At 46.5% G+C, this 25953-nt stretch overlaps 1 protein-coding gene across 5 annotated transcripts in view; it reads right to left on the reverse strand.

Annotated features, from left to right (window-relative positions):
• The window catches only part of ADARB1 (adenosine deaminase RNA specific B1), a 61303-nt gene extending 41197 nt beyond the window's left edge, over nt 1-20106 (reverse strand). For 3 of the 5 annotated variants that reach the window (XR_005257543.1, XM_038142294.1, XM_038142290.1), the window contains exons 1-2: nt 20036-20106; nt 1199-1235 (exon numbers count right to left, since the gene is read on the reverse strand). The gene's annotated coding sequence lies outside the window, so the exon portion shown is untranslated. Of the gene's footprint in view, nt 1-1198; nt 1236-16174; nt 19362-19386; nt 19521-20035 lie in introns of those variants that run through there. The other 2 variants (XM_038142293.1, XM_038142292.1) reach the window with 2 other exon arrangements.
• Nucleotides 20107-25953: the final 5847 nt, after the last annotated feature.

The raw sequence follows: 25953 nt of genomic DNA on the forward strand, positions 1-25953 counted from the left end.
TTTTAATTTTTTTTTGCTCCCACAAGTAACCTGGGTGTTCTCCAAGCACAAGGACAATATTACAGGCCAACAGCAGTTTTCCTTTTAGTTTTGTGTATTTCAGCAAGAACAAATATAAATTAGCATCAACTGCTAGAATTAGTAGGAGCTAAACTACAGCCTGAGAAGCTGCTCTGCATAGCAAATTCCAGATCCAGAGCTGCTGGCTGCATACTGGGAACCCCAAGAGCTCTGATACAAACCTCATACCGGAGTTTATTGGTCGGCTTGGAGTCTGTTCCTCAGGGGATTATACCCATTCCAACAGCACCATCTGCTGTTACAGAAATAAGTGAGGTTCCATCTATTGTTCCCTCGACCAAGGAAGTTTAGAGCTCTGCTCCCAATTAGAAATAACTTAAGTAAGTTTGCAGATTTATTCCTTCTTATCAGGTTACTCTTAGCACTGAATGTCTCATTTTTAACTTTTTTTTTTTTCCTGAAGGACTCCTCAAGTACCTGCAACTGTCAGAAATGTATTTATGATGTGCTAACAAGGCAAAAGTGGTAACCATTCAGAGAGAAAAACTGAGCAGCCTGCACCTCCCAGTAAGTAATATTAATATTTTCATCATAATTTAAAAGCTAATCGACACAACACTAAGGAAAATAACAACTAATTGGAAGAAAAATCTAAAATAGTTTTAAAGGAGGTTAAAAGAGACTCAGATATCTCAAAGCTATTTCATAAAAAGAAAAAAAATTAGTCATAGAGGTAAGCTGATGGTTGGGATTGGTAGATAGACTTACAATTAGGGCTTATTTCCTCTTTTCTCACCAAAATCAGTCATTAAGCTTTGCTCAAATACTCTGCAAACTCTCAAGTCCTACATGCCAGCTCTGCCTATTTACTTTATTAAGATGCATTGGATACAAATTTCCACCCAGAAGGGTAATTTTATTAAAATTTACAAAAATTAAATTTTTGTAACATCAACTTGCAAACCAACATCCTGTCTATTTTCAAGCTGCTGCTCCAATAATTGTGAAGGGACTTAAGAGTCCAAACTTAAATAAAAGTTATAGATAAAACAAGAAAGTAATAACTAAGTGTTCAAATACATTAAGATGAAGTTTCTTCTCCTCCAACTTATGAGCCAAATGCATCAATCAGAAAACAGAGAATCCTGCTGCATGTTTGCAAACATAGTGTGCTTACCTTTTTAGCTATTGGAGAGACATGCTGATTCTGCAACCTGCAAGAAGAGGAAATCCAGTCAATTGCATGGTTCTTTAACAATTTGTGCATTACAAACAGCAACTCCTGACCTTAAAAGGGACACAATTCTGATTCTCTAAAAATAAATAGTCCGTACTACAGATACAGACTCCCAGAACCAAGTCTTCTGTAACCCCCTGAGTATTCTGGACACCCCTGGCTGGGAAAAAAATAATTTAAAAAATAAATCAAGACTCAAAATGCTTAATTCTGGGGGTCAGAAAAAACACCCCTAAGGTACAAGCAGTTACGTAGCAGAGCCCAGTCTGCAATCTCTGCACCTTCTAGGAGTGAGGGTCAGCAAAAATGTGGTAAATAATGGTGTAAAACCGAAATAAACAGCTGTGATATCACAGCCAACTTGTCCTGAAACCAAATCTAGAGTTCTCATCTTGTTAGATTTTTTTTAGATCTTCAGTTAGATCTAAAATCTAATGTTAATTATATCTTCAGTTAGATCTAATTTAGATCTTCAGTTCTTATTTTTAGGGAGTGATTTTAATCCATATAAAAGGCCCTTCATACAACAAACCCCTTTCCAAACACCACTTTCTTGATCCCACTGACATCAGACTGCACTGTCCTGCAAAAAAGGAAAATCCCTCAACTACCAGCAGTGGAGTGGAAAACAACTGGCAGATGTAGGGTAAAACACACACACACATCTATTTTTAAGGTCTCTTGCAACCCAAATAATTTTGTGATTCTGATTCTAAGGAGGATACAGGATAACAGGGATGCTGTGAGCAATTTTATTTCCACGAATATGCACAGCTGTTGGACCAGGAACAGGCAGCTTTAATTTAACAGACAGCCTCCTAATTCTAAAAAAAATACTGATGGGGACCATACCAGTGTGAAGATAAGACTATTCTAAAAGAGTTCCAAAATCACAATCACACAGCCCACGAGAGGGTGCTGGTACCCTGCAGAAACCTGCACTGAATTCAAGTTACACAGAGCACAGCTACACAGTACATCTCTTGGCTGCACATCTCTTCAACCAGTTTGGTCAAAAAGGGATCTGACATAATATTTCAAGTCCATAAACTAGCATATTGCATTGATTTGATCCCAGCTTTTAAGACATTTCAATTTCAACACTTCATAGTGGCATTTTCCAATAAAAATAAAAAAGATCAATGTAAATACAACATTGGTCTTAGCATAAGGCAGGAAAAATGCCCAGAATACTGAGTTCAGAGTCAAAGTCCCAACCTAGTGTTCCCATTTCCACAATAAAAACTTCTAAACTCTTGGAATACGAGCTATAAATTAAATGTGATGTGAAAATGTATTTGGGGCAACAACCACCAAAAATATGTTTTAAAAACAAGGTTTTGATAATAATTCTCTTCCTACGTGAGCATTGCTTAAAGTTACAATTAACCCTGAGAAAACACACTGCTAATAGTTTTTATATTAGTATACCCTTGAGTTAATTTAGACTTCACATTATCTTCCTTATACACAACATTACTGCAGTCAATAATTCCCTAACAAACTAAAAACAATCCATGAAAATTGAGACTTCAGGTTTCCCACTGAGTACCAAAAGTCCTTACGTACTGACAGGTGTCAGAGAAAGAACCAGCCAGGGTTAAGAACTAGGAAAAAAAAGCTTATCTTAGTAATTCTTTCTGTTATACTGTGAGCAATAAAGACAGGTGGAGGGAAAACTGAGACTTTTAACACCTTAAACCAGTAAAAACTCTAAATAGCAAAGAAAGGGAAATACCACCACCTCATAAAAGCCAGGAACAAAGCTCTGATCTTCAGCATGTCCTACCTGGCTCTGTCCAGTGGCAAATGGCTATTTTGGAGTTGTTCAAGTCATGACATGCTTCCCCAACACCTTCTGCAGGGGAGAGCTTGCCAGAAGGGGCTCCCCTAGGAGCTCAGCATTTTGCCAGCATCTCCATATTGTTACCTTGCAAAAAAATTCAATACACGAATTCTTTGTCCCTTACTAGTGAGTTAATTTACCCTAAAAAGTTCACAAACTTGTACATGATTTCTTCCAAGGCAGCAAAGCATGCAAAATCATCTGAAGAACACAACATGCTGGCCATTTAGGAATATTTTCAAATACTAACTTTTTAAAGATCAGCTGAAAATATTTCAAGGCAATGAAAATCAAAACAGACATCTGAGGTACCACCTCAAGACATAAACCTGCAAAAACCAACCAAACACAAGGCAGCAACCTGGAGGCACTCATCACTCAGCACCAGTCCTATGGTCAGGATAAAAAAAAACACCACTTCCAATCTTTCTGTATTTACTTTCCTATTTATTTTACTTCTCACACGTTGAAAAAGGAAAAGTAATCTGTTGAGGCATCTCAGCTGCTGATGCATGACAAAAACCATAGGTATGTTAAACCCAGTGCAGAACAGTTTGGGATGGCAGGGCCATGCCATGGGCAGGGACACCTTCCTCTAGCCCAGGATACTTCAAGCCATGTCCAACCTGGCCTTGGACATCTCCAGAGATAGGGCAGCCACAGCTTCTCTGTGCCAGGGCTTCCTCAGCCTCACAGGGAAGAATTTCTTCCTAACACCTAATCTAAATCTCTCTTCTCTTAGCTTAAAACCATTCCCCTTTCTCTATCACTATCTGCCTGTGTCAAAGTCACTCAGGGAATGTGAGGAAGAGATGCCTTCAAGTAAGACTTTGTTCCTGATCCCAGAAAACAATTGTGTGAGGCTCCAATAAAGACACAAGGTTAAAAAGTGTTTGGACAGTGTTGTCAGGCACAGGGTGGGATTCTTGGGGTGTCCTGTGCAGGGCCAGGAGTCAGACTCCATAATCCTTGTGGGTCCCTTCCAAGTCAGGATATTGTGTGACTGTCACATGTTTTTTCATACACCAAGGCATGAGTCTCTGCCATAAACTATAAATGCAGTTCAACAGCACAACTACACAACTGGGTTTTCCTCGGAAAACATCTTCCATCTAAATGTGAAGAAACAATTTGACATCTATGATGTACTTACTTCAGTTTATTAGTCTGAACTGAAGAAATAATAGCCCAAATCCAACCCACACTCCCTACAGCCCTTTTGAACTACTCATTTAAAATTCTAAAGTAAATTAAGAAAGACTAGCAACTGAGCACCACAATGAAAAAAAAAGTTTATGGAAAAAGGACATATATGTTACAATTGGAAAAAGAAGTACAGTTTATACATGATACAAGCTGTCAAATGCTTTTCCTTCCCTCGATATAAAACAAACTCTTTTGGAGCTTACAAATAGGTACACAAGACAACAAAACAAAATTCACCGACACTTCAAAAGCTATGAAAATTCAGCAGCTATTAAGCAACAGGAATCCAGGGATAAAATAAAAAAGAGTATGCTACTCCATCAAGCATTATCCAAGCTTTTACTGCAGCAAACAAACAAAAATATGTTCAACATTTATTCTAAAACACACAATTATCCAAAAATGTTAAGGAAGAACCACAGTAAAGTATTTTTCAAACATTCTCTCAGCAAAAATAGTTTCATATATTTGCATAGTATCAGCAAGATATTCTCAATTTCTGACTTTTAGTTTTGCCATCTCTTATGTTTGCAAAATCATATTCACTGGTGTACTGGTACATTTGGCATCCTAAAGCCTCAATACAAAATTCTGATACTGAAACAACATTATTTCAAAATCAAAGGTTTTAATGCCACTCCTCTTTTCACGGGATCATCCCATGGATAAGAGCAGTTACCTTAGAAGAGAACGCAATTGAAGCCAAAGGAATCATTAACATGAGCAAAATTACCATAAATGTCTTCAGGGGAGCTTAGGCTTTAATCTTGTTGTTGATGTTTTCACTATAGCTAGTGTTTAAATATTTACATTAGTCATTTAGCTGCTTTAAACATTAGTCAAACTGTAACAGTCCAACAGTGCAACCTCCAGACTAAGCAGCAACTTTTAAAAGGCAACAGAATTTAAGAAGTCAGTTGTACTTCCTCTGTTTGGTATTAGTAGTTTTTAGACAACAGCTAAAAAAGAAAAATAAGTTATTTTTTTACTACAGAAAAATTGTAGACAAGAATTTAGGCTACAGGAGCAGCAGAGACAGTACAACCCACCCATCCCACCACACTGACCAATTCTGACACTGGAAGATGCCTCACCTTGGAGCAGATGTTGCTGCACCAACTTGATAAAACTGCTGAAAGCTCTTCTCAATGCTACAGTGATCAACCACGGTTTTCAGCTTAAAACATTCAAAAAAATACCTGTAAAACTTCCTTCAAGCTTGTTCTACATATGTGCAGCACCTAGTAGAGGAATGCAAATCTCTCTTCCTTTGAACAGCAGCAATATTTTCCAGCCTTCACAACAAGGCAGATTTTATTATTTTCAGTCTTACTCCCACCCTAGGGCAAAGATTAGATGCATGTGAACACTTTGTACTTAGCATTAGTGTTCAGAAAAACGCCTTGGAAATCAATGTTTAATAAAAGATGCCAAACAATTATCACTCAGTTTAACAGTGTTCAAACCCATGAGATGATGTTGTGCATTAAGGATGTGAGGGTATCTTCTCTGGCTGGTACCTGGGAAGTCACTCTCCACAGCCCTTAAATAAAGTTTATTGCTTCAGGAGTGTCAGAACAAGGCACTTTATTCCCAGATCTCTGCTTTTAAAACAGGTTGGGATGGCTCCAGCCTCCTGGTGTAACAAGAGATTGCTGACAAAGCTGGGACACAGACTGGATTAACAATGGTGGGATGAAGTGTGCATATTAAGCCATGCCTAAAGTGATACACCCTTCACTGGGAGCTCCCAGACCATGCCTACAGCCTCAAGAACCAAAATTATTTATTCCTGGATTTAAAAGCAGGACACCAAGAGAGGCCAAGTGCTACCTCTCAGCACCTGACAGAAGACAAGTGACATGACAGAGATTTAAACCACCCCCCCCCCCCCCCCGCTGACAAGATCCAAGAGGCAAAGACATATCCACACACAAATCACTGCAGGAAAAAACATCTTATGCAGCCCAGACAACAAATTTCTTCAGTTTTGTTGACCAGAGGCAACTTGACTGCAGTATTGCCCTGAGATGAAGATAGAACTGCAGAAGAGGATGCTGCAACTTCAGTAAAAAGAGTCCACCAAGGTAAAATGGACAAGCTGGAAACAAGGCTTAACAGAGTCACTGACTGTGCACATTTCATACAGCCTCAGAATGGTTTGGGTGGAAGGGACCTTAAAGACCATTCTGTTCCAGCTCTGGCCACCAGCAGGGGACATCTTCCAGGGCAAGGCACCTGCTATCCCAGGCTGCTCCGAGCCCTGTCCAACCTGCCCTTGGACACTTCCAGAGATAAGGCAGCCACAGCTTCTCCAGGCAACCTGTGTCAGGACCTTTCCCCCCTCAGAACCAAGAATTTCTTCCCAATACCCCATCCAGTGCTGCCCTTGGTCAATGGGAAGCCATTCTTCCTTTTCTTTCACTCCAAGCCCTTGCCTGAAGTCCCTCTCCAGCCCTCCTGGAGCCCCTTCAGGCACTGGAAGGGCCTCTAAGGTCCCTCCAGAGTCTTCTCTTCTCCAGGCTGAACACCCCAAGATCTCCCAGCCTGTCTCCAGCCCTTGGAGCACCTTGAAGGCCTCCTCTGGACCCGCTCTAACTGGCCCATGTCTTCCTGGTTCTGAGGAGCCCAAACCTGGACAGAGTACTCCATGTGGAGTCCCACAAGGACAGAGGGAGAATTTTGTGCTTATCCTTTGACTCCCAATGCCAACCATTCTCCAGCAGCCTGCAGCTCACCAACAGCTTCCCCCATGGGAGATACAGCACAAACTGCATCTGCTGTGCACAAAATGCTAGAAAGCACAAACTACACCGGGGGGGGGAAATAATGGATTGCAAAAGTGCACCCACCAACAGCCTTTTCACCAGACTTAATATTATTTTTAAAATAAATGTTATGCAAGTAACGTGGAAGAGCTTTAGAGCTCTTTATTCCTCTAGCTTTAACTGGCACCTTACAGGAACTCCATGTACAGGGAAGTTAAAAGACTGTGAAAGAAACCTGAATCACACTGTTTTCCCAACAAAGGATTGGGTTAGCTGGAAAACATGTTTCCAGGTCAGTTGTTTTCTTGCTGCTTCTCTATGGATATTAATTTTGTGCTCTGGGCAGAGTTAGAGACCGCAGAGTGATGTAGGGATGGGACCAGACCACAGCAAGGACTCTGGGCACACAGTGGCTGGCTCTCATCCCACCACAACAGACAAGGAAAAGACACCAAGTGTCCCAATGCAGCAGGAGGCAAAAAAAAACAGTGGCAGCATCTTAAACTGAGTTTTCTTCTCCACAGAGGCCCACCCTGAGGCTGTCTCAGAGAGGAAGCATGGCAGCAGCAAGATAAACTAGAAGCACCCCATGTTTGTGACTCAAGTCTCACTGACAGTCTGCCTTTCCATTGTGGGGACTTCCAGGATTTTGACATCTGTCACATGCCTGAAAGGTTTTAGGAAGAACAAGCTGCTGGACTTCTAAGAATATGAAGGTGTTACATTTCACTTTTACAGTCACATTTCTGCTTTTCTCCTACTAAAGTATGAGTAGATTTGAAGAACTTCAAGCTAACTTTTGATGCACCTTGACTTGCCACCAGTCTTCTGAGATCCTGGAAGCCTTCCTCAGGATCTGGCCTGCAACTGGCTGTCAGGGATCTCTTTAACAAAAGACTGACTCAAACTGCCCCTTCCTGAGCAGTTCCTTGAGTTATTCAACATCAAGTTACTTTATGTTAAAGAAAGAAAGAAAAAAAAAAACAAACCCCAAAACATAACCAAAAAAAACCCACCACCAACCACACTTCTGGTGTAAAATCTGAGTGCCATCACCGCTCGCGTGTGTGGGCAGAGTGTTTGCCATCACAGAATATTAGACATTTTTCAGCCACGTTGAGCAGAAATGGGACTTACCACCTTCATATTCAAGAAACTGCAATACATCCCAGAGTTTGACAAGACAAGCAAGGAAAACACCCAGAAGATTTTGGAGAGGGCAAGAGGAAAGCGAGAGAGAGGGAAGATGCTGGCACGATCAGCATGGTCAGGACCTGAGGTCTATGTTACTCATGCATGGAATCATAGAATCACTAAACCTCTAAGATCTTTGAGCCCAGCTCTTCAGACACAACCTCCACGTTCACAACTGAATCATGTTCTCAGGTGCCACATCTACACACCTTTTGAACACTACCAGGGATGGTGACTCCAGCACTGCCCTCGGCAGCCTGTGCCAGTGCCTGCCCCCCTTCCAGTGAAGAAATTTTTCCTACTAGTCAATCTTTACATGCTCTGGCACAACTTGAGGCCGTTTCCTCTGGTCCTGTCACCTGCTGTCTAAGAGAAGAGATCTATCCCTACCTGGCTACAACCTACTGTGAGGAAGTTGTAGGGAGCAATAAGGTCCCTCTTGAACAAAAACCACATCAGAGGGCAACTGGACCAAAACTTGGAGTGTATCAAGACTCAAGACTACATCAGACAGTTTTGATGTATTACCCCCAAGGGCTGAGATGTTGGGAAGTAACTCATATATTAATTTTCATTAGCCTTTTTGAGTTCAGATAAAAATTGATAAATAACAGATGATGTTAGGTTATCTGAAAAGCTGAGTATTAAAGTTGTTCCTGATAGCCAAAGGAAACAAGACAAATGGGAGTTGAAATACTTACACCTATTTTATCTACTAAGTTATTTACACAAAATAGCCCCAAAAAATCTCCCAGCAAGACAAATCTGAAAATAATTAGAGAGGAAGAATTAATGAATAAGTGATGAAAGTTCCAGATCATAGAATCCCAGACTGGTTTGGGTTGGAAGGGACCTTAAAGCTCATCTCATTTCAAATCAAACACCTTCATCTATCCCAGGGTGCTCCAAGTCCTGTCCAACCTGGCCTTGAACACTTCCAGAAATGGGGCAGCCACAGCTTCTCTGGGCAATCTGTGCATACGTGACCCTGCCCAACTTTGCTACCTCTTGCAAATCAGCATCACATCAAAGCAGAAGGCAAACAGAGAAGGACTACAGGGTGATACATGGCACAGGGAGCTTGGAGAAGTACCCTAAAGAGCTGTTCAGTCAAGAAGAACAAAGCACAGTCTGACTGTACAAATTCAGGAGGAAAGGGAAACAATTATCAGTCCTGGAAGGGAGCACTGTACAGAATCAAAGGCAAGAAACGGCCTATGCTTTTCAGGCAGAATAGATACATGCTGCAAATGTTGGCAGAGCAAGTACACTGGATTAGCCCCAAGCACATCTATCCTTCTACAGCCCTCCAGAAAGCACATCAGGGTGGCCCCAGGAGCAGGGCAGAGTTGCCAGCCTCCCTGTGTGCCACAGGCAGGCAGCAGCCAGGCAGTACCCACCACCAAGCAGCCAGGAGCTACACAGGAAAGATGACAAATCCAAGAGACACCAGCCTTCACCTGGGACATGGGTGAAGGACTGAAGAAATCACTTGCCTGTGATTTTTCTGGACACCAGAGAGTTGTCTCTTCCCTGCTCATTGTATTTCCACTCCAGGCAAAAGTGGAGCCACCCAAGATGCCTGCTGTCATCCCCCCATCCCACAGGGCACACACACACACACCTGGACCACCACCACATCCTTCCTCTGCCTCTGCTGCTCCCAAGACCTACAGCAGCACAGGCATAGGGTCCAAGGATGACACCACCAAAGGTCCCCAAGATTTTAAAGCAGCAGCAGCAGATTACCAAGGAGACCAGCACTGCTTCTGCACAGCCTGTGATGCACCTGCTCCAGGAAAGAGGATGGAAAATCCCCGTTCCCCTGGCACACCAACCCAGGGGAGCAAATAACTCAAGACAGCACATTTCCTTCAGGTTTAGGACAACAAACCCACTAAGAGAAAGAGCCATTTAATGCCATCAAGAATACTTAAGAGAGCTCAGCCACAGAAGCAAAGAGTCTATCAGTTCACATGCCAAAAAAACTCCATGTTGAATGGAATTTGGATGATGAACCTACTTTAGTGACCTTTTACTGTAGTTATTTTTAGACAGAAGTTTTTACTCTGGACCAAGTACTGAAGTTAAAATATTATACATATGCATGTATCTTTAATATATGCACATACTGCATGCATTTTCTGTGAAGACACAGCTACTGATTCAGAAATACAGGGAGTTGGCTGTTCTCTCAAGGATAACCTATGCACTGTGAACATGCACTTTACAAGAAACCAAGTCTTAGCTCTGGGAGGTGAAATCCTCCAATAAGAACATCAGCAGCCTCCTAAGACAGATCCAAAAGTCATTTATTCAAAACTACCCCACTGCATACATATTAAAGTAGCATTCACTAGCAATGCTGCCAGGACAACTGCTGGAGCAAGAGGTGTTTGTATGCATTTTAAGTAGACTGGATGCAGAAATACCCATTAATACAATTATTGTATTATTTTGAATTTTCACAATTTATGTCCAATTTGAACTACAGCAACATACCAAACCAAGGCAAGAAAACACCAGAAGACAGCAAGGAAGGTCTGCGACCCAGGGAGATGTAAAAATACCCAAGCCAAAGCCATAAATAATGCTGAGGAGCTCTGCTACACTGAAAGCTACCATAAGAAAAATTCCTTTCCCTACTTTCTACCATAGCATTCTAAAAGCTATGACCTTGAAAATATTGGCTATTTCTCTTCAGCTTTAAAAGCAGCCTGCTTCAGCTGAGCTGTCCTACAGATCAGGTGATACTCTGGCAAGAGAGCAACAGTCAATAGCCATATTCCTCAACAGAGCTTTTATTACAATAATCAAATGTACTTCTAGTTCCTTCCACACTCGCTGAAAGCCATCAAGAGCAGTTACTTAGAAAATGTTCACAGAGCCATTGGGGACCCTCGCCTAAGTCTGGAAAGCAAACTTTAAAAGAAAGCAAATCTATTGAACAAAGTACTGAAGAAAGAACATATTGAAAGGAGAACAAGCCACAGCTCTTTTTGGGGTTGTCCTGTGCAGGGCCAGGAGCTGCACTCAATAATCCTCATGGGTCTCTTCCATTCTATAAACCCTGAACTTGAAAAAGGCTGAAAGCCAGCAAGGGCATCACAGATGCTGAGAGAAGCTGTGGGTGTTCATAACCAGGCTGGGCAACTGGCCCCAAAAGAGTCATGGCCCACCTTCAGCTGAGCTGCTGACTCAAACCTGACTGAGATTCTGTCTGAGAAAAAGCACACAAGGAGGCCAAAGGAGATGGAATATAAGCAGGGGGGTTGGGAATACTATCCAGTAGCTCTGGGTATTATCTGGGCTGCAAAAAAAAAAGCCAGTTAGCCATCATGATCTGAAACACAGTGATGAGAGAAAAAAAGTACAGTTATAGAACACTAGCTATATTTACTGAAGTTATCTATATCTATCATATATACTAATACTAAAAAAATCTATGCAGTATAATTTATAGAGAGTATTACGTAACTGGGACGTGCCAGGAGCAGGAGGGCAGGACGAGCCTGCCTCCCTCCCTGCCGGCGGCAGCAAGCGCCCGCAGCCCGGCGGCCCCGGCCCCGCTCGGTACCACGGAGAGCTCCCTCCCTCCTTCCTAAAATGGAAAACCAAAGGTTCGCCACCAAACAATCGTTCTCCCTTCCAAACAGGGAAAAATAAGAAAATCTCACAGGCTGTATCTGAGGAATTTGTATGTAGAAAAAGTTCTCTTGACAGCACAGAAGTTATGTGCATGAAGAATGATGCTGCTGTCCAAATATATGAATAAATTACCATCTTGGCAATAAACACAAGCCAAAGCTCAAAAGAAGTATTTCATTTCCAGGCAAGTTCATTCATAGATCTTACTAATAGTGAACCTGATTCCTTTAGGAACTCAGGAGCAGCAGAAGGAAAAGCATATAAGAAGATTAGGTTAATACTATATTTAAACATATGTAAGGACAGTGAATGAAATAGTGATTATTCACTCATTTAATTCAAGAAAAACAACCACTTACTAAGAATAGCTTCCAGGGGATAAAAGAAGATAAACTAGGCTGCAACAAGAAAAAAAAAAAATCAACAGAGCTACAGAATTACTCACTATCCCTCATTATCCATATTTGTCAGTACTGAGATCTGGGGAAATCAACTTGGATACAAAGGCATCAAACAGGGACAAACTACCCAAAGGCTTCCAGACTAATGCACCCTTTCCCCTAGTTGGGAAGCTTTCCCAACTCATTATCATCCTCATGGAAAGCAGCAGAGTTGCATTTAACATAACAGATTTTTGCAAGAGTTTCAAAGCCATGAGAAAAAACAGATTTTGCTGATTTGATGGAAGGACCTGACAGTCCTCGCAAAATAGAGGGGGGAGCTACCCGGCTTGAGCTCTCACCAATTTCAGCATGTATGGCAGATTATGGAGTGAAGACAGGATTTTCTCCATTTTCACAAAAGATTTTCTGGGAGACTGCACCCCTTTGGCAGTACTTTGCCAAAAGTACAGGCGCACGCTCCCAAGCAGACCTTGCTGCTTTGGCTTGCATCAGCTCTGCTTTTCTGTCTCATGTTCTTGAGAGCTGCTAATTCAGTGAAGGGTCCCAATTTAGCTTCTTATTAATCAAACTCTGCACAGTCATTAGCAACAGAAGCACAATGCAATCACCAATTTAGAGGCAGTGGACATGCCCCTAGAGCTCATCTCTACACTCATCCTCCTCCAAAGGGAGCCTGTGCAAGCTGTCCCACCTCAAGCACAGAGGTGGAAACATGCAGGATTGTCACAGAATCATGGAACCATCAAGCCTGGAAAGACCTCAAAGACCATTGAGCCTAACCAGGTCCAACACTAAGCTATGTCCCTGTGTGCCACATGTACATGTTTTTGTAGACTCAGAAGCATGTTCCCAACGCCAATTAAAACACTGGCATACACACCCAAGCCACGACTGCCAGGATCACTGGTCTGAGTTAAGCATTAATTTCCAGCTCCTCTTTGTTATCAAAACACAGTATCACATGACATCAAACTGCAGAACACCACTTGGCACCAGTGAGCGGCAGGAGACAAAAAGCATCTGTAAAAATATCACTACAAGAAGGTCTGTATAATACACATTAAATCCCAGGAAAACCTATCTGCTGCCAGCACTGCTGGCTGTACAAGTGCTTCTAAACCAAGAGAGGGGCCGCAGCCCCAGAGAAGACATCAAAGCCACCACGGCTGAGAAAATACAAGCATCATGCCACACAGCTGCTCTGAAAAGCTTACAGGTAAAAAAATCAGGAATATGCTCTGGTCCAGCTGGAAAAAATTACTCTGGTTTAACAGACAATAATGATTCTGCAGTTGCCTGTGACTCCACACCTGTGAACAACACCCAGACTTTGCGCAGACTCCACAGGCAACAGGTCCAAGGGGCTGCAAACGTGCACAGTCAGTATCCAAAAGGTGCTGCTCAATCAGCTCACAAGTTTTAGCTACCAAAATTTAAGGGAGAAAACCACTATTTGTCTTCTAGATTCAGAAGCTACGGCAAAGGAGATCCCTCCCTAGTTAATACACCTTGGTAATTTCCATACTGTGGGAAACACCCGTGCTATAAAGTGCCTTCCAGGCGTAAACTTGACCAAAGGCTATCAGGGTTATAACAGTGAGTAAGCACCCAACAAAAGACCTTATCTCCTCCTCCTTTGATCTCCCAGAATGATCTACTTGTGCATATCAAGAGCAAGCTTTAAAACCTGGCCAGTGGAGGCGGGCTATAACCCTGGTTCCCTCACAGAGCCAGCTTTATTACAAGTTTCTCCCAAACAAAGCACAGTTCAGCCATCGGCTTATATTAATTCTTCTCATTTTTCAGATATTTAAATATACCAGCACTGATCCTTCAGCTGTGAAAAACATGGCAACTCTAAGGCCAAAAGCAGCATTCCAATGCATTATCTTAGTCCAGTTTTGATCAGAATGTTTCAATTAGAGACCATACCATGCTCTTACTGGGAGCCATCTAAAGAGTTTGTTTTATTAAGTACTCAGTATCTGTGCTCAGTGTTTGAGGTGAAAAATTAAATCACATTTTGATACAGAATGGTCACCGTAAACAAGGTTTTATAAAATCATCATCTAAAGCAAGTCAAAGGTATTCATCCCCTCTAATAGCTTTCCAGTAGATCATGTACAAATACTAGAGCACAACTAAGCAAGGAAAAAGGCAGTGAAACATTAAACTTAAAGGCTCATTTGCTAATAAAGTTGAAGTGCTGAATAAATCAACCTAAACCAAAATTAACCTTATTATAGACACACTGAATGATTTCAGGAGAAGCCTTCAGAATGGCAGAGGCAAGTTTGAACTATCTCTGCAAATCTCAAAACGTACACAGACTAAATGAGAAAAAAATACCCCTGGTTGAGGCCGCCTCACAATTCCTCTGTAAAAACTTCAAATTCACATAACACGTGACAAATGAAAGAAACTAGTGTTTAGCATACATGCTTGCTCTCTTTTTGATCTGATTTTAAACAGTTCATCTCTTTTCAGAATTGATTTGGCAAAACTAATGGCAGAAAGGAGGAGCCACTGGTAAATTGAGTTTGGAACAAAGACAAATTGATATTGGTATAGTACTCCCACATAATTTTACCCAAGGCCCATCATAAAATTGTTTATGCAACTTAAAAGTACCATAATAACAAAAGCACGAGGAAGTAAAGTAATCACAAAGTACTTTCTGCCATGCAGCACCAAACTCACCCCCAACCGAGGAATATTTCTACTTTAAATTCAAAATATGGTATATTCCTCACATGTTTTCTCCAAATGAGGATACTCAGGATACTCTTCACCTTACCTAGGTCCAAGAACTCTATTCTGTTAAAATCTCTTTCAAATTAACTAAACCCAAAAATTCCTCTGCAATCTGCTGAGCAGCCCTTTCTTTTGCATCTCTGCCAAAAGCACTCTGCATGGAAAAATCCTGACCCCAGTGATTTCCTACACCTATAAAAGGACATTATTCCAAACAACTGCAAGAGCCTTCATAGGGAAATTTTAAATCTTTGCTGTCTCCCTCGTGCTTCAGCCCCCAGGGGCAGGGCGAGGTACCCAAACCTTTTGTTTTCTTCCATCACCTATGATGATGCAAGATTGCTCCTCAGATCGCTCCTCTATGCTCTCACAAAGGAAAACAAGGGATACTTAGGAAAGTAAGGACCTACCTTTTACTGGAACTACTTAGGAAACTTGATTTCCTGTTTGTCTCACTACCACAGAGCTCCTCTCATGTCCAATAATAGTTGCACTCCAGCAACAGCTTCTCTTTCAGCAGAGCACTCATCTGAGATTTCCTTGCTCACAGATTCTTGTGCTCTCACAACTCAGTACTTACCTGTGACAAATCCACTCTCTTTCCAAATCTGATGGACTTTTCAAGGTGTTGACCAATTTCACTCAAGGGCACTAACAGTGTGATACCAGGCAATGGGAAATTGAGCTTAGAAGCACAGGAAGAAGGCCAGAGCTCCCAATAAAGACATTTTTTATGAAGCAATCCTGAGTTAGAAGTATAGACAGCTCTCAACCACAAAGAGACCTAACCCTGGAGCATCAGGGAAGATATTTCTCCCAAAGAAAAACAAAGCACCTTTCCTCTTCAAGCACATAAAGCTTAAAATAATTTTAAAAATAAGTAAGTTAAAATAAAATGTAAAGAAGGAACACAAGCCACAAAGATTAAATGATAATACTGCACACAGAAGCTTCTTGTCTCAGAGCTCCCTGGCACTTTCACAGATGCTCAGGATCACACAGCAAAAAAGCTTAGTAACAACCAACTTCCACCAACACACACAATTCAGGAAAGCAGCCCAACATTCCCAAACCCCTGTAACCAGGTGATACTCACAGAGGACAGCTCTGGAATGAGGTTAGAGGCACACCCTGGCTGTGCTGGCAGCAGGCTGGCTGTGCATTCGAGGGGACAGCACTGAGTCACAGCCCTGGGCAGGCAGCACTGACTCAGCCCCGTGCTCCTGCTGGGAACACAAGCTCAAGGTAACCCCGGCAGCTTTTGTGGAGGAGATGGATTCCCTTGGCTTGGGGACAGACACACACCACAGCTGACCTGGAGGCAGGGAACAGGAAAAGATCCTGAATCTCTCTGCAACCAGACATTCTTAAGAGGATGACTGTACTGAGCATCCTCTGAGCTCCCACAGTAATAGCAGTTACATGACTTTCTTTGGGTTTGTTTTTTTTTTTTTTAAACCTTAATTATTACTTAAATGCACTCATGTGCTGCTGCTTTGGTCAGCAACAGCCCCAAATACTCGTATCTGGCTCCTGCTAGCTCCCACAGCCTGCTGATGACCTCTTTAAGGACTTAAATTGCAAAAACAACTATTTCTCATACCTACCATACAAAAAACATTCACTAAAAGGATTTAAAAAATGTTAAACAGCAGGAAAGAGAAAAAAAAAAAACCAGCCACACTGTCTCCAAACAGGAAAGAAACTTTTGCTTTAGAATGCCATTTCACTTGCTTACATAATCATTTCACCAAGGATTTTTTTGGGTTTGGTTTTTGGGTTTTTTTTTTGGTCAGGCAGCATTTCTACAATAAAGGTATTTACTTTAAAACCAAGATACATAAATAACAGCATCCACTGATAAATACAGCCCAAACCTACAGTTTCAATCTTAAAACCTTTAAAGGTTTTAAAGGTACTTAAATATCAGCTGAAATCCACACTGCAGCAGCTGGATGGCCTGAGTTTCACATGTGCCAAGCACCTACCAGCTTCAGAAGCTGCAGGAACAGCAAGAGCTCTGGTCTCTCTTCATCAGACCAGATACCTCAAGCATCCAAACAAAGACCCTCAGGCTCCTGCACCACCATGATTTCAAACGCAAGAGCTTAATAAGGCAAGCACTTGGGGACAGCCCATTTCAGCCTCACCTGAAACCAGCCTGGCACCAACACCCAAACCTCCCCCTGCGGCCAGGGAAACATTCCCCACCTGAAGCACAACCAGCACTGCCAGCCCCAAAATCTCCTCGAGGCACAGGAGACACTGACAACACTGACTGCTGAGAGGGCAGGTCACACTCATGGTCTGTCCCAGGGCTCTCACAGCAGTGTTTGCCATCACCCTGTTCAGCAGGAGCTCCTCATTCCCATGCAGAATCTCTGACCGGGTGACTGGGAACAACTACAGGCAGCGGTCTGGGGTTTGCCAAGTGTAGGCATCAGTCAGGGAGCAGCAGAGCCTCACCTGGTCCCAGTCCCAAACTGTCTGAACTAGCAAGCCCAGCCATTTAGGCTCTACTCACTTAAACCAAAACATGGGTGGCTTTTACAACAGAAAAAGTCTTGTTTAGTTATAATAAAAGTTCTCCAGAAGACCTTTGTGCTCATAGCCAGAGCCTATGGATTTCCATTCCCAAAACACAGCCCACAAAAGGGCACTCAGCTTCCAACTGAGCAGATAAATCTGGATAACTGGGGGCAGCATCAAAGTGGGTTGGGGTCTGTGAGCAGTGTGATCAAAGCTGAGACACTCCTGTTTCCAACACCGAGCACAACGGTACCTTCTCAGAAAACAAGTGCTCACAGAGCAAGCACTCCTCCTGCTGAAAAAGTTGGCTATTTTTTCTCTCTCAAGCTGAGGAGCCAGCGCTCTCGAACGTCAGCAACACAGAGAAGCCTCAGCCAGCACGCTGGCTGCTGAAAACGAACCCCAAAAAGCACGTGCACGTGAGAGCCTGGGCTCTGATGAACCGTCACGCTCTGATAAACCACCCAGCAAAACGTGAGAACACTCCTCGTGCCACCCTCGCTCCTAACTCCTGAAAGCAAGAACGGTGTGCTCACACAGCTGCACCCTGGGACGCCTGGAAGGCATCCCAGGAAGGACCAGCACAACCAGGATCACACCCCTGACAGAGCTGCTCTGTCCCTGCCTCGCGGAAAACTGTGGACTCGGAGCACAGATGAGCAGGGCTCTGCAGTGAATTCACAGGGGACAGTGCCTCAGAGCAGGGCTGATCAGTCACCTGGCAGAGCACACTGCTAGCCACCTCCACCTGGGCATGGATTTCACGGGAAAACCAGGACTGCTCAACCTTGGGCTGGCACAGGAGCAGTGGGAAGCTTTCCTGTGCAGCTGTGCCAGCCCTGAACGGCGAGGGTTACTGAGCCTTGCCTCTGGTCAGTGCATAAAACTGGTGTAAGGGCCAAGAAACATAGTTCACTGCAGAGGAAAAAAAAAAGTTAGAAGATTTGGCAAAACACCCAAAGGCATCTATCTTGGACATCCCAAAAGTAACAACAGTCATTCAAGATATGATTTGTTTATACTACGAGGCTCATTACACAGAGGCCTGCCTATTTTTAGAGGTAGATATTGCTACAACTGAGTGCTAGATAAACCCAAACAATTATTTTAAAGGGGTATTCCATCACTAATTATTCTAAACATCTCGTGCGTCCAGGAAGGTTGGCCCGCTGCCACTCTCCAGCATAAAACAGCTCCAAGAACAATGCTACAACTTCACTCTCAGGAGTGACAGAGTAACCCACAGAGCAAGCAGGGCGCCTGGAGATCCCAACAGCTCCAGTGAGCTCACCACCACTTGGATTAAATAAAAAACCGTAAGAAATGAGACCCTAATATTGTTTATTCTAAAAAAAATACATGAAGTTGGTTTTTCCTTTATATACCACCAAAAAAAAAGTAGATAAATATTTTAAAAGAAAAAAGAAAAAATTTCAGCCCAGGCCAAGGACCAGCATGGCTGATGGCAGCTCATCCATCCATTCTGTGGTTTCACCAGCCTGACTGCAGAGTCCTGAATGCTCTGTAGACCCTCTCTGCCATGACCAGGGCTTCCTCACATGAGTCCTGAGAGGTGCAAGGTGAAGACGGGCAGAGAGCAGGAGCAGCCCAGGCCAGCGGTGCCCCTCGGGCACCAGACAGTCGCCCTTTGGAAGCCTTTTATCTCTGTTATTTTAAGCAAAGCAGACTTTTAAAAGCACAATCACATATCTCACGACTACAGTTCCGCTCCAGCACAGCACAAATCCAACCAAATCCCAAAGGAACAACGAAACCCACCGGGGGCCAGGGCAACAGATGGAGAAGGGCTCTGCCGGGGTTATCCAGCCGGGAAGGAAAGGCGCTGGGATGTGCAGCCGCGTTTCACGCCCGAGCTGCTCTCCAAGGACGCGCCGCCTCCCCACTGCAGAGGGCGGGCGGCGGTGCCGGGGGCGGCCGGACCCGGCGACGCCGGAGGAGCACGGCGAGAAGGGAGCACCGGGAGAAGGGCAGGGCGGCCAAGCCTCTCCCCGGCGGCAGCGGCCGCCCCGCACAGGGGTTCTGCGCTCCCCGCGGCCCCGGGCGGCCGGGGCGGGCGCCCTGACGGGCGGCCGGTGCCGCTGGGCAGCTGCCCCCGGGTCGGGCGGCCGGGGCCAAACTTCCCGCGGTTCCGCCACCCCCAAAATGGCCCCAGCGCCGCCGCCGCGGCCCCTGCCCGGGGGAGCCCGCCCGGGCGCCCGCCCCCGCCGGGAACGGCCGGGCCCCGCTCCGCGCCGCACTGCGCCCCCGCACCGGCACCTCCACCGCGGCCCGGCCCGCCCGGCCCAGCCCCGCCGTCCTCAACAGGTGCGGGGCGGCCGGGCCGGCCGCCACCGGCACCTGCCACCGCGTCAGGACCTGGACAGGTCCCGCGGGGCGCTCCCGCCCCTCCGCCGCAGCCGGGGCTCACCTCCGGCCGCGCCGCTGCCCGGGCCCCGCCGCCGCCGCCGCGGCTCCGCCATGCGCGGTCCCGGCTGAGCCCCGCGGCGGCCCCGCTGCGCCGCCGCCGCCGCGGCTCCGTGCGCGCGCCGCCGCCGACGTGCAGGCCGCGCCGGGCCCGCCAGCGGCGCGAGCCCCGCGCGCGCGGGGGCGGGGCCGCGGGGCGGCTCCGCCGTCCCCATTGGCGGGGACGAGCGCGAGCGGGGGGCGGGGCCGAGGGCGCTCGCGCGCTCGCGCGCGGCGGAGACGGCAACGGGGAGGCGAGGGGCGGGGCCGGCCGCTCGGAGGAGCGGCGCTGATTGGGCGAGCGGGGGGCGGGGCCGGCCGGGGGGCGGGGCCGCGCGGTGCACGGTTCGCGCCCCCCCCCCCCCGCGCCCCCAGCCCGTCCCCGGCCGGGCCCCGCACCGCGCACCGCGACCCCGCTCCCGAACGGGACCCGCACCGGCCTCCACTGCCGGGACATCCAGCACCTCCCACGGGGCACAAGGACTGCGCCTCTGCCATTCCGGCGTCATCCTGGATGCGGTGCCCGTGTCCGAGCGCATCCCAGCACGCCAAGACGAGCAGGCCGGACAGTGTTTTCCAGAAGCGGTGGGAGATGCCCACCCAAACACCATCAGGCAGGTCCAGCAGTGCTTCTACCACGTGTCCGGCTCTTGATGTGTGCTACGGCTTCAGCCTCCTGCGGAGCAGGAGGGGATCCAAAAAGGATTAAATAACTGCTTTAAACCTTGGCTGTTTGTGACAGCAGGCTCAGAACGAAGGCATGTGGTCACCTAGGGAGCAGGTTTCCGACCTGCATTTTGCTCTTGACATAGAATCCCAGAATGGATTCGGTTGGAAGGGACCTTAAAGCTCAGGGACACCTTCCACTATTTGCACCAAGCCCTGTCCAAACTGGCCTGGAACGCTTCAGGCGTGGGGCAACCACATCTTCTCTGGGCAACCTGTGCCAGGGCCTCACTACCCCCACAGCCACGAATTCTATCCCAATATCCTATCTAAACCTACTTACTGTCAGTTTAAAACCACTGCAGGTCGTTGCAGTTTAAATACACCTGCAGGTGCTGAGCCCAGCTCAGCCCATGGGATGCGGCAGGACGCAGAGGAGTGCAATGCTGGTCTTGCTCTCCCCAGTTTTTGAGGCTCAGGACCTTTACCCCACCAGGAACTGGGATTCAGGCTTGCAAAAGCCAATTCAGGGTTGCAGTCTGATATCATTCCTCATCTGTGCCCTTCTGAGCACTTTCATCATGTCCCAAGGTCTCATTCCTGGCCACAGTTGACTACAGACATCAACTGGTCAGAGTAATCTTAACTTTCCCAGCTCTCTGTCCCTTTGAAGCTACCTGGCCACCTTTTCAATGAAGGAATTTTTCCTAATATCCAATCTAAACCTCCCCTGGTACAGCTTGAGGCCGTTTCCTATGGTCATGCATATGTGCTGACCCGTGTTGCTGCATCAGCCACCTTGGCATTACTAAAACTTGGTGCTGAGAACCCTGTGTGCTTTCTCACCTGTTTCTCCAGAGTGTTTAGGTGGTGACACCCACATTACCATGTCCCTTCACTGCCCAGCATGGGCTCCAGGTGCAGCACTGAGAGGCTCGTGGCTTCTTCCCTCTCTCCCAGTTCCTGTTGAGGTAAAGATCCATGCCAGCAGAGGGTAAAGAGGACCAGCACAAAAGCCAGTGCTGGAAACAACAACCTATTTTTATACTTCCTTCTCTCAAGGCACCGCCCTTTGCCTCTGCCCTGCTCAGGAGCAGCAGGAAAAACGGGCAGGCAGTTTTTTGGCTGCTGATGCCTTCACCTCTGGGAGTGCCTGTCTGTGTTTTCTTATCCCATTCACACTCAGGAAATTTAACACTAACTACTGCATTTTCCCCCTGCCTTAGGATCAGCCCTGAAGCCACGAAACAAAACCACGTTCCTCAGCTCCACCTCTGTGTCACCAAAGCGGTTGTGTCCCACCAGGATGTTGGGAAAATCACTGCCAGGACACAATCCTGTGCTATGTGCTCTGGGATGATCCTGCCTGAGCTGGGAGGTTGTACTGGGTGAGCCACTGTGGTCCCTTCCAACCTGACCCTGAAATGTGGCAGGGTCAAGGCTGGGGTGGGAGGCACAGCGTGTTCCTAGGCTCCTCATCCCACTCAATGGCAGACCCAACTCCACCATGGATTAGCTGGCCCCCTGCCACTGTGAAGTGAAAGGGGCTCCCTCCCCAAACAGCACTGGCCCTGCTGAGCTGAGCCACTATGACTCAGCTGCTGGTGCTTATGAAACATCACAGTTTTCCAAGTAATTCAAACCTTGGTGTGGGTTTTTTTGGCTTGGTTTGTTTTCTGTAAACCCACTTTAATCAATGAATGGCTCTTTAACAATGGCTTTTTCATCCAAGTCCTGGGAAATTGGAAATACTAAGCAGTCAGTCACAGAAGCGAGCATGGCGCATCTCAAACACCTCAAGTCAAAAGCAGCTTCACGGTTTCCACACTCTGACAGTGATTTTCCACCTCAGGGAAACCTGATTTGCAAACTGGTCTTGCTCCTTGGAGTTTCCACATGTGCTGAATATATCCCTCTGTGCTGGTCCTGGTGCACCGTTCCGCAAGGATTTGGATGGATTCTCCATCCCATATCCACCGTACTGGAGCCACACCTTGCATCCAGCATGCCAGTTCTTACAGACCTACTTTTGGAGTCCTTAACCTCACCTGAGGATGTGGTGGATGTACTGCCAGACCCAGCACCTCCTCCAGCATTCTGTGCCACCAACCCAACAGAAGCTGCATCCCTGAAAAACCCTGGCAGCAGATCCAAGCTTAGGAGTTTCTCCCTGCTGTCGCCATATGATCCTCAGCGGGGCAGCTGCCAAGCCTGGGGAACCTGTTTCCAAACCCATGCTGCAAAAAGGAGGAGGGAGGATGTTTAACCCATTCCTTGCCGAGTGGCAGGCTGGCAGTCCTGTGGAAGGACAATGGCATCCTCACCGGGGTGGTGGCTGCTGCTGTAGGACAACTGGGGAGCGTAGCTGCCTAATCAACGATTCATCTGCTTTATAGATGGTGTGTAACAGGAATTTCTAAGGCCAGCAAATGTTTCAAGGCAGTTTGGCAGCTCCTCTTGCAGTAACCTGCTTGTGTAGACCCCTGAACAATGGCAAGGTGTGTCCTCATGCCTGCACGGTGTCCTGAGCTGGGTCTACAGGCAGGATGGTGATGCCAGACTGCCTGTGAGCAAACCGATCAGGTGACAGCCAAGCAGAGTGCCCTGCCTGATGTCATCCAAGGGAAGAGCTGGATCAGGGCAGCCCCAAGACAGAGAGGCCCCGCATTGGGCTGGGAACACATCCTAAAGACAGGGATTTCCATCCACAGGGAACTCCATCCTTGGGGCTGGAGGAAGAGTGGCATCCAATGCAATGTCACACGAGCACCAATGGTCCTGGTCTTTTCACCCCACCTGCAGGGACCCCACTGCAGTACAGGGCAGAGGAAGGAGTGTGGCTCTCCCTCATCCTCTCACACCCCCAGGCTGGGCAGCCACAGGCATGGGGCTGTGTGGTTCCACCCATGGCAAAATGCGGCCTTGGGGTCACAGTGGGCAGGAAGGACCAGATACCAAAATGCAGAACTGCCTTGGGGACAGTCTGAGCACTGCCCAGCAACAGGTCACGAACCAACCTGCTCAGTGACCAATACAAGGCCAATTTTTAAACCATGAGCATCCAGGGAGGTTCTGGTCATGGCAGATGAGCTCCAATGTAGGCTGGCTCTTACTGCTCAACTGCAAAACCCTGACACCATGACAGACCAAGCTGACCTTTTGTGGAATTGTGACAAGGAGCGGTCAAAAAAAATAAAAATAAAAAAAAGTAAAGTTAACATTTGGAATTAGGAGGAGGAAAAACTGGGAGCAAGATCCAGCAACTGCTATTCAAGTACAAGAACATCTCCAGCTCAAAAATCCCATGACATGTGAGAAGTTGGAAAAATGCATGGAAAAGGATTGCTTGAATTGGTTCACCACTTCTGTTTACACTGGTCACCAGCAGCAGCAGCATCCAGAGCTCACCCCAGGTGCCTGCAGCATCCACTGCTTGTCTGATGCACCTGCATTGCACACTGAGCAATGATGAGCATCCCGGTGTTCTCTTGGAGCCCACCACCAACATCAGGCATGGTGGGCACAGCACCCCAGAAAGCAGCACGAGCTCTACCTTCACACAGAGGGCCAGAAGGTGGGTGGAGGAGCATCAACAGAGCTCTAAGAGTTAAGTGTCTTCCCACAGTAACACCTCCTGCTCCCAAAGCAAAGGAAGGCAGGCAGGGGTTGTTTTGCCAGTGAAGTGGAAGGTGTTTAGATGAACCATCACATTGGTGAGCAGTGATTACATGTACCCAGGACAGCTGTTAAGTGTATCCAAAACAGCTGTAAACACAGCCACGTCCCCTCTGCCTGGAGCACCAACACTGCTTCCAGCCTCGAGCCACCAACACAGCTCCAGGCCGTGGCACCAGGGATGTGGATGTGCTCATAAACCCAAGGGGCTGTCTGGGCTTGCAGCCCTTGCAGCTGGGGGCACTGATGCCCCCCTGGCCCTCTCCCACAGCAGGGCTCTGAGCAGCCCCCTTCCTCCCTGCCGAGCCTGCGGAGAGCGGGGGACCAGGAGCAGCAGCATCCCCCAGGGAAGCAACTCTTCTTGCCTCTCCCCTTCCGTGGGTTGGCTTCTGTCCATCAACCCCTCAAACAGTTCCTGCTAAAGCCAGACAAACCACACTTTAAACACAGATCAAGTGTTCAGCTGAGAAGTGTCTGTCCATCCCCCCACCCCCCGGGCTGGATGAGCTGGAACAAAGAGGTGCCTGCTCCGGGGTGATTATCTCTTCCTTCATCTCCTTCACTCGGGAGGATATCCTGGTATCATCTGCTTTTACCTGCTCGGGGCCTGACATTTGTTCCCTTTCTAGCACCTTCCTGTTTGGGACATTTCTTTGTCTAAGCTTCCTCTCCTACTTGAGTTGCTGAAACCAAGTCCAGGAGCATCAGGCAAACAATGTGTCATACACCAGTGTCAACATCCTCCACAGCAAACTGCATCCTACCCACTCCTTGAGCAGACAGACCAGCAGCAACCCCCGGGTCATGGCCCACTCAGTCTCAAAGAGAACCTGCACTGCATCAAACCACAGACATTCCCAATTTAGGGACACTGAGCATGGATCCAGACCCCACTCCTCACTGCCCACCATCAGGGACAACTGTGGCTCCCCAGATGTTTGGGGATGACGGGCCACAAGGAGCAGACACAGACAGACCTGTATGGTTCATGGACACATCACACTGAGTTCAAACAAGGTCACCAACACACCCCATCTGGCACAGAACACCAATCGTTAAAGCAGAGAGAAACCCTGAGATAATATTTTATGCATCCTACTTGTAATCAAGAAGTCTGGAAATTCTCAGAGAATCCAGATGCAAAGGTCTAAATCTTAAAAACGCTGCTAGCAAGGCACTGTGTTTTGTTTGCATTATTTAAATACGTTTGCACATATTTAACTTATTTCGTAAGGAAAATTGGTTAGGGGAAAAAAAAAGCCACCACAAAAATCCTTGTCCCCCTGTCAGCAACAACACTCCTGATGCCAATCCCAGTTTGGGTTGCCAGAGCAGCCAATGAGACATCAGGACCAGACAGAGAGAAACCACAGAGCCCCACACCAGCTGCCTCTCCCAGAAAAAATGTCTGACCAGCATTAAATTGCTCATCAAACTAAAAACACAAAGCCAGGTTTAACGCCTCACAGAAAGCAACAGTGGTGCAGAGCACAATCAGCAGATCCCAGATAATTATCTCATTGGGAAGAGTCAGCATGCAGG

The sequence above is a fragment of the Motacilla alba genome, chromosome 7 (genome assembly GCF_015832195.1).
Source record: "Motacilla alba alba isolate MOTALB_02 chromosome 7, Motacilla_alba_V1.0_pri, whole genome shotgun sequence".
NCBI classification, from domain to species: domain Eukaryota; kingdom Metazoa; phylum Chordata; class Aves; order Passeriformes; family Motacillidae; genus Motacilla; species Motacilla alba.